Raw genomic sequence first — 8600 nt, forward strand, 5'->3', positions numbered from 1 at the left:
TTTTTGAGAAAATGTTTCTGGGAAACAGTTTATGATATTCATCCTGATCAGCAGGGACTATAACATGGGATTCCCTTGTCTGTTAAATTGGTGGTTGGGGGGGTTGGCATGGACCAGATCTGCAGCTAGTACAGGCAGTCCTCGGACTTAAGACCCAATTGGTTCCTGAAAATCGCGTCTTAAGTCGAAATGTCACAACTTGGAACCTATTTTCCCATACATAGAGTGTTATGAATGGGGGAGCATCATAAAGTCGAAACCGGCGTTCTAAAGTTGATTTTATACTTCAATTTATAAATGTCGTAAGTGCCATTTGTCATAAAGTCGAGGACTGCCTGCACAAACTTGCACAGCTCCACTGATTCAAATGAAGTTATGCCAGTTTACACCATCTGGGTATGTGGCCCAGTATTTTTCATTTTAAAATCCATCACTCTCCCTTTTCCCTTTATCTCCTTCAAAAATCCATCAGTCTAGCGGCCATGGTCCTCAAGGCGTCATTCACGTCATTGTTTCTCAGGGAGTAGACCAGGGGCTTGAGCAATGGGGTGACAAGGCTGTAGAGAAGAGAGAATATTTTGTTTAAGTTTACGGCTGAGTTGGCTTTTGGGACCATGTAGACCATGGCCAGAGCCCCGTAGAAAGTGCTGACCACAGTAAGGTGGGAGGTGCAGGTGGAGAAGGCCTTCTGTCTTCCAGTGTTGGAAGGGTTTTTTACTATCGCTGCTATGAGGAAGGCATAGGATGTCAGGGTTAGTAAGAAGGGGATCGGGGTGGCTGAAGCTGATAGCAGCAATGATGATAAAGTGATCAGATGGGTGTCACTGCATGACAGCTTTACCAGGGGCATGAAATCACAGAAGAAACGGTCTATTTCATTAGGGCCACAGAAACGTCGCCTGTAAATCTAGGCAACTAGCACTGGGTTGAAGAGGAAGCCACCCAGCCAAGAGCAGGATGCCAGCTTAATGCACACCCTCTGGTTCATGAGAGCCATGTAATGCAGCGGGTTGCATATCACTAAGTAGCGATTTGTAAGCCATCACCATTAGCAGTAAGATCTCTGTAGCAGCCTGGGAGCCAAAGATATAAAGCTTCATGACACAGGCACTGAAGGAGTTTGCCATGCCCTTCTCAGCCAGGAAACCTTGCAGCATTTTGGGGACTATGTTGGATGTATACCAGATATCCAAGAAGGACAAGTTTCCCAGGAAGAAATACATGGGGGTGTGAAGGCACGTGTCAACCAGAATAGTGACAATGATCAGGGTGTTCCCAGCCACGGTGGTGATGTATGTTAGGAGAACCAGCACAAAGGGACCCATCTGGAACGGGTAGAGGTTCCTGAACCCGTGGAGGATGAATTCTGTAACGTCATTTTGATTTCCCCTCTCAACATCTGTCATGTGCGGGGTGTCTAGAGAAAGCACAGCGCATACATCAAGCACAGACAGACAATAAACCAGAAAGATTCTGGGACTAGACCCAGCCTTTCAAATGCAGTCCTATGTCAATAAATGGCTTTCATCCCTATGGTTGCAAAACCAAACACCATCTACTGAAAGAAGATTGACCACCACCAACGAATTGAGAGAAATGGGATGTCTTACTGCCTGAATTAGGTTAATCATGGAGGTATTCAAGGAAAGATGGACCAAATGGAATGAAATGATAGGAACAATCACTCATGTAACTGTCACACAAACATTGGATGGGATTTTCCAAAGCTGCCTAGGGGATGAGGATGCCAAATTCCCATTAATTTTAATGGGAACTGAGCATCTGAGTCTATTAGGGCACTTTGAATATTCCCACCTCTATGTTTACCTGCTGTGGGCATATGGGAGTTTGGCATGCAACTCCCATTAAACTACAAAAATCCCACCTGTAACTCACTGAGTATTACAATCTTTACTGTCTCAGTTTTGCTGGTGTTGGATAAAAGTTTTTCAGAAAAATTCCTGACCAGCTGTACTCTTAACCTTCTCTTGGATCATAAAAAAACAACCTTCCACACAAAATTCCTCGTGGCTGGACTTTACTAAAACTAGACAAACCATTTACAACACACACTTTGCTTCTCTACAAAAGAAAAAGGACACTAAACTTTCTAAACTACTACATGCCACAAGGGGCCATAACAATGGTTCCCTCAACCCACCCAGCAATATTGTTAACCTATCCAACTATACTCTTAGCCCAGCAGAAGCAGCTCGGGGCCTCTCCTTCTGCTCCTCCACCCCCACAAACATGATACAGTTCTGTGGTGACCTAGAATCCTATTTTCGACATCTCCAACTCAAGGAATATTTCCAACACACCTCAGAACAACATACGAATCAACAGAGACCTCCCTACCAACACTACAAAAAGAAGGATTCTAGGTGGACTCCTCCTGAAGGTCGAGACAGCAAACTGGACTTCTACATAGAGTGCTTCCGCCAACGTTCACGGGCTGAAATTGTGGAAAAGCAGCATCACTTGCCCCACAACCTCAGCCGTGCAGAACACAATGCCATCCACAGCCTCAGAAACAACTCTGACATCATAATCAAAAAGGCTGACAAAGGAGGTGCTGTTGTCATCACGAATAGGTCGGAATATGAACAAGAGGCTGCTCGGCAGCTCTCTAAAACCACTTTCTACAAGCCATTACCCTCTGATCCCACTGAGAGTTACCAAAAGAAACTACAGCATTTGCTCAAGAAACTCCCTGAAAAAGCACAAGATCAAATCCACACAGACACACCCCTGGAACCCCGACCTGGGATATTCTATCTACTACCCAAGATCCATAAACCTGGAAATCCTGGGCGCCCCATCATCTCAGGCATTGGCACCCTGACAGCAGGATTGTCTGGCTATGTAGACTCCCTCCTCAGGCCCTATGCTACCAGCACTCCCAGCTACCTTCCAGACACCACTGACTTCCTGAGGAAACTGCAATCCATCGGTGATCTTCCTGAAAACACCATCCTGGCCACTATGGATGTAGAAGCCTTCTACACCAGTATTCCACACAAAGATGGACTACAAGCCGTCAAGAACACTATTCCCGATAATGTCACGGCTAACCTGGTGGCTGAATTTTGTGACTTTGTCCTTACCCATAACTATTTTACATTTGGGGACAATGTATACCTTCAAATCAGCGGCACTGCTATGGGTACGCGCATGGCCCCACAGTATGCCCACATTTTTATGACTGACTTAGAACAACGCTTCCTCAGCTCTCGTCCCCTAATGCCCCTACTCTACTTGCGCTATATTGATGACATCTTCATCATCTGGACCCATGGAAAAGAAGCCCTTGAGGAATTCCACCATGATTTCAACAATTTCCATCCCACCATCAACCTCAGCCTTGTCCAATCCACACAAGAGATCCACTTCCTGGACATTAGAATGCTAATAAATGATGGTCACATAAACACCACCCTATACCGGAAACCTACTGACCGCTATTCCTACCTACATGCCTCCAGCTTTCACCCTGACCACACCACACGATCCATTGTCTACAGCCAAGCTCTGCGATACAACCGCATTTGCTCCAACCCCTCAGACAGAGACAAACACCTACAAGATCTCTATCAAGCATTCTTACAACTACAATACCCACCTGCTGAAGTAAAGAAACAGATTGATAGAGCCAGAAGAGTTCCCAGAAGTCACCTACTACAGGACAGGCCTAACAAAGAAAATAACAGAACGCCACTAGCCGTCACCTTCAGCCCTCAACTAAAACCCCTCCAACGCATTATTAAGCATCTACAACCTATCCTGAAGGATGACCCAACACTCTCACAAATCTTGGGAGACAGGCCAGTCCTTGCCTACAGACAGCCCCCCAACCTGAAGCAAATACTCACCAACAACCACATACCACACAACAGAACCACTAACCCAGGAACCTATCCTTGCAACAAAGCCCGTTGCCAACTGTGCCCACATATCTATTCAGGGGACACCATCACAGGGCCTAATAACATCAGCCACACTATCAGAGGCTCGTTCACCTGCACATCCACCAATGTGATCTATGCCATCATGTGCCAGCAATGCCCCTCTGCCATGTACATTTGTCAAACTGGACAGTCTCTACGTAAAAGAATAAATGGACACAAATCAGATGTCAAGAATTATAACATTCATAAACCAGTCGGAGAACACTTCAATCTCTCTGGTCACATGATTAAAGACATGAAAGTTGCAATATTACAACAGAAAAACTTCAAATCCAGACTCCAGCGAGAGACTGTTGAATTGGAATTCATTTGCAAATTGGATACAATTAACGTAGGCTTGAATAGAGACTGGGAGTGGCTAAGTCATTATGCAAGGTAACCTATTTCCCCTTGTTTTTTCCTCCCCCCCCCCTCCAGACGTTCTTGTTAAACCCTGGATTTGTGCTGGAAATGGCTCACCTTGATTATCATACACATTGTAAGGAGAGCGATCACTTTAGATAAGCTATTACCAACAGGAGAGGGGGTTTGTGGCGGGGGTGGGGAGAAAACCTGGGTTTGTGCTGGAAATGGCCCAACTTGATTATCATACACATTGTAAGGAGAGTGATCACTTTAGATAAGCTATTACCAGCAGGAGAGTGGGGTGGGGGGAGAGAAAACCTTTTGTAGTGGTAAACATCCATTTTTTCATGGTTTGTGTGTATAAAAAGATCTTCTGTACTTTCCACAGTATGCATCCAATGAAGTGAGCTGTAGCTCACGAAAGCTTATGCTCAAATAAATTGGTTAGTCTCTAAGGTGCCACAAGTACTCCTTTTCTTTTTACAGTAAATCAGTTGAGCTCATCACCATTTTGCCTTGAGAACAGATTGAGGTTTCTGAATTCTCATAAAATCTAGACATTTGCTGACAATTTTTCTCAGGACCTCCTTGTCCTCTTTGTTTCTCAGGATGTAATGAAGGGATTGGCCATAGGAGTCAGAACTGTGTAGCAGACAGAGAACACTTTGTTGAAGTCTCTCAGTGTGTTGGTTTTTGGTAGCAGATACACAATGATTAGGGTCCCATAGAAAATTGTCACCACAATGAGGTGAGAGGAGCTGGTGGAAAAGGCCTTTTGCCTCCCAGTGGTGAAAGGGATTCTCAGGATGGTGGAGATGATACAAATGTAGGATACCAGGGTTAATGCAAATGGGGGCAGAGTGAGTAAAGTAGCCAGGATGGTAATGAAAATCTCTAGCTGGTAGGTGTCATTGCAGCAGAGATTTATTATTTGCGTAGATTCACAGAAAAAGTTATCAGTTGTATTGGGACCACAGAAAGATAATTGTAACATAAGAAATACTATTATGGGAATAGTCAAAAATCACCATATCTAAGAAACAGCCGCTAGCCGGAGGCATAAGCTGCTACTCATAATGGCTGCATAATGCAGTGGTTTGCATATTGCTAAATACCGATCATAAGACATTGTGGCTAAGAAAACATTCTGTAGCCCCAAAGAAACTGACAAAATACAATTGCGTCATACAGCCACTGACAGAAATGGTTCTGTCCCCAGTCAGGAGACTGGCCAGCATTCTGGGCAGGATGGTCGAGATGTAGCAGGTCTCCAAGCAGGAAAAGTTCCCCAGGAAGAAGTACATGGGGGTGTGAAGGTGCTGATCAACCACAACTGCACAACAATGAGGATGTTCCTGGCCGTGATCACAAAGCAGATTGCTAGAAACAGCAGGAAGAGGAAAACCTGCAGTTTAGGGAGATTCCCGAATCCCAGGAGGATGGATTCTGTGAGGGACGTTTAATTCCCTGTTCCATGTCTGCCATGGGATGCATCTGAGGGAAGCGACAAACTCTAGAGCACACCTCAAACCCCTTCCCTTTTAACAGGATTTGCAGGTTGTTTTATTTCCCCTCTTTGTCTCAGACTAAGGTGATTCATGGTTATTCAGAGCAGGGAAAATTCCCTCTACTTGATCACCGGGATGTCTCAGTGTTTTCCCCTTAACTGTAAGGATCCATTCATTGTTTTTTCCCTGTCTTGTACAATGCAAGGGGCAGAGGTGAAAGTAAGCCGGTACGCCCCGGTACGGCGTCCTGATAAGAGCTGGTGCATTGTACCAGGACCGGCTTTCCCACATGGCAATTTAAAGCTCTGGGGTAGCGGCAGCGGGACTGTGGCGGGGACTTAAAGGGCCCTGGAGCTTCAGCCGCTGCTACCACCCCAGCCCTTTAAATCTCCACCTGATCCCTGCTGCCGAAACCCTGGGGTAGTGGTGGCGGGGCTCTGGCGTGGATTTAAAGGGCCCTGGAGCTCCAGCCCCCACTCACACCCCGGCCCTTTAAATCCCCGCCACCGCTACCCCAGGGCTCAGGCAGCAGGGCTCGAGCAGGGATTTAAAGGGCCCTGTAGCTCCAGCCGCCGCTACCCCCCCCCAACCCGGAGCCCTTTAAATCCCCACCTGAGCCCCGCTGCCCGAGCCCTGGGGTAGGGGTGGGGGTCTCTGGTGAGGATTTATAGGGCTCTGGAGCTCCAGCTGCCACTCCCGCCCCGGGTCTTTAAATCCCCACCTGAGCGCTGCTGCCCGAGCTCTGGGGTAGCGGCGGTGGGGCTCCGGAGTGGATTTAAATGGCCGGGGCGGTAGTAGCGGCTGGAGCCCCAGGGCCCTTTAAATCCCCGACGGAGCCTGTCAAGGTTCCTTCCCCGCTCTGAACTCTAGGGTACGGATGTGGGGACCTGCATGAAAACCTCCTAAGCTTACTTTTACCATCTTAGGTTAAAACTTCCCCAAGGTACAAACTATTTTATCCTTTGCCCTTGGACTTTCACTGCCACCACCAAACGTTTAACAGGGTTTCTGGGAAAGGGTTGTTTGGAAACATCTTTCCCCCCAAAAATCCTCCCAACCCTTGCACCCCACTTCCTGGGGAAGGTTTGGTAAAAATCCTCCCCAATTTGCATAGGTGACCTCAGACCCAAACCCTTGGATCTTAAGAACAATGAAAAAACATTCAGTTTCTGAAAAGAAGGATTTTAATAGAAGTAAAAAGTAAAAAAGAATCACCTCTGTAAAATCAGGATGGGTAAATACCTTTCAGGGTAATTAGATTCAAAACATAGAGAATCCCTCTAGGCAAAACCTTAAGTGACAAAAAGACACACGGACAGGAACATCCATTCCATTCAGCACAGCTTAATTTCCCACCCATTAAAAGAAATCATAATCTAACGCATACCTAGCTAGATTACTTACTAAATTCTAAGACTCCATTCCTGTTCTGTCCCCGGCAAAAACATCACGCAGACAGACCCTTTGTATCTCCCTCCACCCAGCTTTTGAAAGTATCTTGTCTCCTCATTGGTCATTTTGGTCAGGTGCCAGCGAGGCTATCCCAGCTTCTTAACCCCTTACAGGTGAAAGGATTTTTCCTCTGGCCAGGAGGGATTTTAAAGGGGTTTACCCTTCCCTTTATATTTATGACAGAGCCCAGCCGCCGCTACCCCAGGGCTCGGGCAGCAGGGCTCTGGCGAGGATTTAAAGGGCTCGGGGCTCTGGCAGCTGCTACCACAGTGGAGCCCCAGGCCCTTTAAAGCTCTGCCAGAGCCCAGAGCCCCGGGGTAGCGGTGGCAGCCGGGAGCCCCCAGGGTTCCTCAGTGATTTAAAGGGCCCAGGGCTCCACTATGGTAGTGGCAGCTGGAGCCCTGGGCCCTTTAAATCGCCCCCAAGACCTGGGGTTCCCAGCCACCTCTGCAGCTGGTAGCTCGGGGGTGATTTAAAGTGCCCCAGGTTCCCAGCTGCCACTACTGCAGCTGGACCCCTGGCCTTTCAAATCAAGATTTAAAGGGCCTGGGGATTTAAGTCCCTGCCTCTTCTGGTTAAGGCCACGCCTCTTCCAGTTGAGGCCACGCCCCCTGCTCAACGCTCAGGCTTACCGGTAAGTCCTCTAATCTACTTTCACCCCTGGCTAGGGGCTTGGAACTAGTCTCATTTGGTGGTGGTGGGCAGCCCCTCCCTGCCTGACTGGCCACTGTGAGGTGAAGCTGAAGTTTTAATCCAGGTTACGAGCACAGTTTATCTATAGAGATACATAACCACAATCTGTATATATCTCAATGATTATTAAGTTTAGAGCATTACAAGATTTCATAAGAGATCTTACTTAACATATTTTTATACACAATAACACAGTATGCAATCAGTTGGTTTAGCTGCTTATTTTAAACCTTCTGTTCTTTCCTTGAGGTGTCTGGACCCTGATTGTCACAGTCATGTATTTGCTTTTGGATTTCCCCACCAATGGATATGGTTGATTCAAACTGCTTAGCAACATTCTGAAACTGAATGACAAAAATATTCATTAACATCTACACTAGCAAAGGTATGCATTTATAAGGGAAATAGACTCACATGATTCAGAAACTATGCCAGCTACCATGTTGAAGGTTTGTTCACATTTAGGTCTCTTTTGTTCACAATTCATTGTTCTTTTTCCCACTCTGAACTTCTACAGTTTTGAAAAAGTTGCAGAGAGATAAAAGGAAAAGTGAATGTCTGCTACTTTGCCACAGGGTAATTGTTCAGAAGTTGAAGAAGTTGTGGAAAGTTACCAAGTAGCAAAAAGGAATAA

At 46.5% G+C, this 8600-nt stretch overlaps 1 pseudogene; it reads right to left on the minus strand.

Moving 5' to 3' along the window:
* Positions 1-448: 448 nt before the first annotated feature.
* LOC144274426 (olfactory receptor 11A1-like) lies at positions 449-1406 on the minus strand (annotated as a pseudogene).
* Between the last annotated feature and the right edge of the window lie 7194 nt (positions 1407-8600).

This window comes from Eretmochelys imbricata, chromosome 14 (genome assembly GCF_965152235.1).
Source record: "Eretmochelys imbricata isolate rEreImb1 chromosome 14, rEreImb1.hap1, whole genome shotgun sequence".
In the NCBI taxonomy this organism is placed as follows: domain Eukaryota; kingdom Metazoa; phylum Chordata; order Testudines; family Cheloniidae; genus Eretmochelys; species Eretmochelys imbricata.